Source organism: Nomia melanderi, unplaced genomic scaffold, assembly GCF_051020985.1.
Source record: "Nomia melanderi isolate GNS246 unplaced genomic scaffold, iyNomMela1 scaffold0372, whole genome shotgun sequence".
Taxonomy (NCBI): Eukaryota; Metazoa; Arthropoda; class Insecta; order Hymenoptera; family Halictidae; genus Nomia; species Nomia melanderi.
In genome coordinates this window covers 40,001-45,823 of record NW_027475487.1, presented here as the reverse complement: position 1 = coordinate 45,823, position 5,823 = coordinate 40,001, and the positions used below count along the sequence as shown (strand labels likewise).

General features: G+C 50.6%; 1 non-coding gene across 1 annotated transcript; it reads right to left on the bottom strand.

Annotated features, from left to right (window-relative positions):
- Nucleotides 1-194: 194 nt before the first annotated feature.
- Nucleotides 195-349, bottom strand: LOC143176089 (5.8S ribosomal RNA). Its single transcript, XR_013000687.1, has one exon. It is a non-coding gene; the product is annotated as a 5.8S ribosomal RNA (ribosomal RNA).
- Nucleotides 350-5,823: the final 5,474 nt, after the last annotated feature.

Genomic DNA, 5,823 nt, shown 5'->3' with positions numbered 1-5,823 from the left:
TGAAATTCACAGAATTTTCGCGTGTCCGCGACAAACGCCGACGAGACACCCATCGTTCGCTCGTACGTAGCATCCTTCTCTTAACCCGACTCAGAAACGTTCTTTGCGCCCTTCGGTAAAAAAACGTTCGATCCGAAGAGGTGAACGACGGCGGGGATTTGACAGAGCTACGCAAGCAGTGTATGGTACGTAAACGACCCTCAGCCAGGCGTGGTCCAGGAATTGTATCCGTGGACCGCAATGTGCGTTCGAAATGTCGATGTTCATGTGTCCTGCAGTTCACACGTTGACGCGCAATTAGCTGCGTTCTTCATCGACCCACGAGCCAAGTGATCCACCGTTCAGGGTAATCGTATAAATTTTATATTTCACATATATAATTTTATTCTCATTTGTTCGACCTAATATCTCTCTTCTTTCAAAGAGAAGATAAAAGTTGATACCTGAATCTCCGACCAGCGCGCGAAGGAGATTCAGGCGTCGCCTTGGAGACGACACCGAAGCCTTTCGAGACGAAAAACGTTCAAGTAATATGTATATATTTCTCGACGTTCCGGGCGTATAGTGCATTCAAAAACCCGCGAAAGACGCAGAAGACTCGCACGCGTGGAAACGACGGGGATATATTTTGTATCCTACCCGATACTGAATCCATCGCGTGCAGTCGACCCTCGCGTTCTTCCGATCAGACGCATCTATTGTTGCGCGCATGTTTTCGCGTCGCATCGCGCGAAACGTTGCACGAATCGTACCGATCGATCGATTGAAAGCAAATAATGAAAAAAGACTTCACAGCTGGCTCTTTGCCGGTCATTCGTCCCATGTTATCTCTTGCCGCGAAATTGGCGCGCAAGAGTTGGGTGTCAGACGCGCGGCTTTAAAACGAGCTTCACGGCCGGTCCCTTCGTTACCGCTTTCGTTCTTTCTCTCGGAACGACCATGAACGAACACGACGAGCGACGCTACGGCATACACACGTCCACGGATTCGATTAAAAAAACAGACTTCACAGCTGGCTCTTTGCCGGTCATTCGTCCCATATTATCTCTTGCCGCGAAATTGGCGCGCAAGAGTTGGGTGTCAGACGCACGGCTTTAAAACGAGCTTCACGGCCGGTCCTCTCAATTCCGTGTACGGTACACGCAAGATGCGGGTTCCACTTCCAGACTACCCGGTCCCTTCTCTCTACGAGAATCGATAGTAGAAGAACGGCTCGAAAACGCGTCTCAGAGACTAGGGGAAAAGAAGCGGTATGCGAGCGAAACGAAAACGCATTATGGAAACGTCGCGAAACAATGTTCGACGGTTGCTCGGTTCCAATCGTGCGGCCGTTTCAATTTCTCGTGCGCTTCACCGTCCCTCCGTAACTCTGGCCGATCGCGTATACCGAAGAGCCGACACGCGCAAAAACCACAGGCATTGTATACTGTATATATATATGTTACAGTCACAGCCTTCGCGCGTTTTACTCTCCGACGCGGGGTTTCCACGACGAAAGAGAGACAGTTTCGTGGCGGGTGACTCGGCCGAATCGCTACGACGGGTATTTCTATTATAGAACGAATCATCGCCACCCTTTACCAGTGCCCGACGAAGGAATCACAAGGTCATCTGGAGTTTACAATGCCAGCGACGGTAATTCCAACGAAGACCCGATAAGTCAACTCATCGTTCTATTTCTCCCCGTACAGAAAAGCGAATCGACGCTAACGCACCTCGCGCAAGCACGAACGTTCTCTTCGCGTGGATCATCCCATCGTCGAAAGATGTAAAGACGCATTGGAGATCGTGGTCTCTGGCGGGCTCATTGCACGCCCCACTGCATATCTTTCCTCGAATCGAGAATGATTCGTCCACTAAGGCTGCGAAACTACGCGTCGAGGAAACTAGGGGAAAGAAGCGGGATGCGAGCGAAACGACAATACATTATGGAAACGTCGCGAAACAATGTTCGGCGGTTGCTCGTTTCCTCCTGCGGACGTTTCATTGCTCGGGCGCTTCACGTCCCTCCGTAACCTTCGCGCGATCGCGTGCCCCGGAGAGCCGGCAACCGGTGAACCACAGGCGTATAAACTATAGTCTTCTATAGCAAGCCTTCGGCGGTTACTCTCCGACGCGGGGATTCCACGACGAGAGAGAATTTCGTGGCGGGTGACATCGGTCGAAACGCTACGACGGGTATTTCTATTATAGAACGAATCATCGCCACCCTTTACCAGTGCCCGACGAAGGAATCACAAGGTCATCTGGAGTTTACAATGCCAGCGACGGTAATTCCAACGAAGACCCGATAAGTCAACTCATCGTTCTATTTCTCCCCGTACAGACAAGCGAATCAACGCTATCGCACCTCACGCATGCACGAACGTTCTCTTCGCGTGAATCGTCCCATCGTCGAAAGATATAGCCGCTTGGAGATCGTGGCCCATCAAGTTCTTCCGTAACTCCTGCGCGATCGCGTACCCCGGAGAGCAGGCAACCGGTGAACCACAGGCGTATAAACTATAGTCTTCTATAGCAAGCCTTCGCGTTTACTCTACGACGCGGGGATTCCACGACGAGAGAGATTTTCGTGGCGGGTGACACGGCCGAATCGCTACGACGGGTATTTCTATTATAGAACGAATCATCGCCACCCTTTACCAGTGCCCGACGAAGGAATCACAAGGTCATCTGGAGTTTACAATGCCAGCGACGGTAATTCCAACGAAGACCCGATAAGTCAACTCATCGTTCTATTTCTCCCCGTACAGAAAAGCGAATCGGCGCTATCGCACCTCACGCAAGCAGGAATGATCTCTTCGCGTGGATCGTCCCATCGTCGAAAGATGTAAGACGTACAGAAATCGTGGTCCATCACGATTATTCGTAACTCTCCGAGTCGCGTATCTGAGAGTAGGACAAACGGAGAACCACAGGCATAAATAATACTATATGTTTCTTATATAGTTAGCCTTCGCGTTTTACTCTCCGACATGGGGATTCCACGACGAGAGAGAGTTTCGTGGCGGGTGTCTCGGCCGAATCGCTACGACGGGTATTTCTATTATAGAACGAATCATCGCCACCCTTTACCAGTGCCCGACGAAGGAATCACAAGGTCATCTGGAGTTTACAATGCCAGCGACGGTAATTCCAACGAAGACCCGATAAGTCAACTCATCGTTCTATTTCTCCCCGTACAGAAAAGCGAATCGACGCTATCGCACCTCGCGCGAGCACGTAACTACTCTTCGCGTGGATCGTCCCATCGTCGAAAGATGTAAGACGCACGGAAATCGTGGCCCATCAACGTTTTTTTGTAACTCTGCCGATCGCGTATCACAGAGCCGAGACGCACATACCACAGGCGTATAATACCGTTTTCTTTCGTATGGTAAGCCTTCGCGTTTACTCTTCGGCGCGGGGTTTCCACGTCGAGAGAGACATTCGTGGCGGGTGACATCGGTCGAAACGCTACGACGGGTATTACTATTATAGAACGAATCATCGCCACCCTTTACCAGTGCCCGACGAAGGAATCACAAGGTCATCTGGAGTTTACAATGCCAGCGACGGTAATTCCAACGAAGACCCGATAAGTCAACTCAACGTTCTATTTCTCCCCGTACAGAAAAGCGAATCGACGCTGTTGCACCTCACGCAAGCACGAACGTTCTCTTCGCGTGGATCGTCCCATCGTCGAAAGATGTAAGACGCACGGAAATCGTGGCACATCACGTGTTTTCGGAACTCTGTCGACCGCGTATCTCAGAGACGACGCGCGCGAACCACTGGCATATACTATTATATATCGCGTTTTACCCTCCGACGCGGGGATTCCACGACGAGAGAGAGTTTCGTGAGCGGGTTGACTCGGAAGAAACGCTACGACGGGTATTTCTATTATAGAACGCATCATCGCCACCCTTTACCAGTGCCCGACGAAGGAATCACAAGGTCATCTGGAGTTTACAATGCCAGCGACGGTAATTCCAACGAAGACCCGATAAGTCAACTCAACGTTCTATTTCTCCCCGTACAGAAAAGCGAATCGACGCAATCGCACCATACGCGTGCACGTAAACAACTCTTCGCGTGGATCGTCCCATCGTCGAGAGACGTAAGTTTTCATAGTATGAATTCGCGTTTTACTCTCCGACGCGGGGATTCCACGACGAGAGAGAGTTTCGTGAGCGGGTTGACTCGGAAGAAACGCTACGACGGGTATTTCTATTATAGAACGCATCATCGCCACCCTTTACCAGTGCCCGACGAAGGAATCACAAGGTCATCTGGAGTTTACAATGCCAGCGACGGTAATTCCAACGAAGACCCGATAAGTCAACTCAACGTTCTATTTCTCCCCGTACAGAAAAGCGAATCGACGCAATCGCACCATACGCGTGCACGTAAACAACTCTTCGCGTGGATCGTCCCATCGTCGAGAGACGTAAGTTTTCATAGTATGAATTCGCGTTTTACTCTCCGACGCGGGGATTCCACGACGAGAGAGAGTTTCGTGAGCGGGTTGACTCGGAAGAAACGCTACGACGGGTATTTCTATTATAGAACGCATCATCGCCACCCTTTACCAGTGCCCGACGAAGGAATCACAAGGTCATCTGGAGTTTACAATGCCAGCGACGGTAATTCCAACGAAGACCCGATAAGTCAACTCAACGTTCTATTACTCCCCGTACAGAAAAGCGAATCGACGCAATCGCACCATACGCGTGCACGTAACAACTCTTCGCGTGGATCGTCCCATCGTCGAGAGACGTAAGTTTCATAGTAAGCCTTCGGCGTTTTACTCTCCGACGCGGGGATTCCACGACGAGAGAGAGAGTTTCGTGAGCGGGTTGACTCGGAAGAAACGCTACGACGGGTATTTCTATTATAGAACGCATCATCGCCACCCTTTACCAGTGCCCGACGAAGGAATCACAAGGTCATCTGGAGTTTACAATGCCAGCGACGGTAATTCCAACGAAGACCCGATAAGTCAACTCAACGTTCTATTTCTCTCCCGTACAGAAAAGCGAATCGACGCAATCGCACCATACGCGTACACGTAAACAACTCTTCGCGTGGATCGTCCCATCGTCGAGAGACGTAAGTTTTCATAGTATGAATTCGCGTTTTACTCTCCGACGCGGGGATTCCACGACGAGAGAGAGTTTCGTGAGCGGGTTGACTCGGAAGAAACGCTACGACGGGTATTTCTATTATAGAACGCATCATCGCCACCCTTTACCAGTGCCCGACGAAGGAATCACAAGGTCATCTGGAGTTTACAATGCCAGCGACGGTAATTCCAACGAAGACCCGATAAGTCAACTCAACGTTCTATTTCTCCCCGTACAGAAAAGCGAATCGACGCAATCGCACCATACGCGTGCACGTAAACAACTCTTCGCGTGGATCGTCCCATCGTCGAGAGACGTAAGTTTTCATAGTATGAATTCGCGTTTTACTCTCCGACGCGGGGATTCCACGACGAGAGAGAGTTTCGTGAGCGGGTTGACTCGGAAGAAACGCTACGACGGGTATTTCTATTATAGAACGCATCATCGCCACCCTTTACCAGTGCCCGACGAAGGAATCACAAGGTCATCTGGAGTTTACAATGCCAGCGACGGTAATTCCAACGAAGACCCGATAAGTCAACTCAACGTTCTATTACTCCCCGTACAGAAAAGCGAATCGACGCAATCGCACCATACGCGTGCACGTAACAACTCTTCGCGTGGATCGTCCCATCGTCGAGAGACGTAAGTTTCCATACTATGAATTCGCGTTTTACTCTCCGACGCGGGGATTCCACGACGAGAGAGTGTTTCG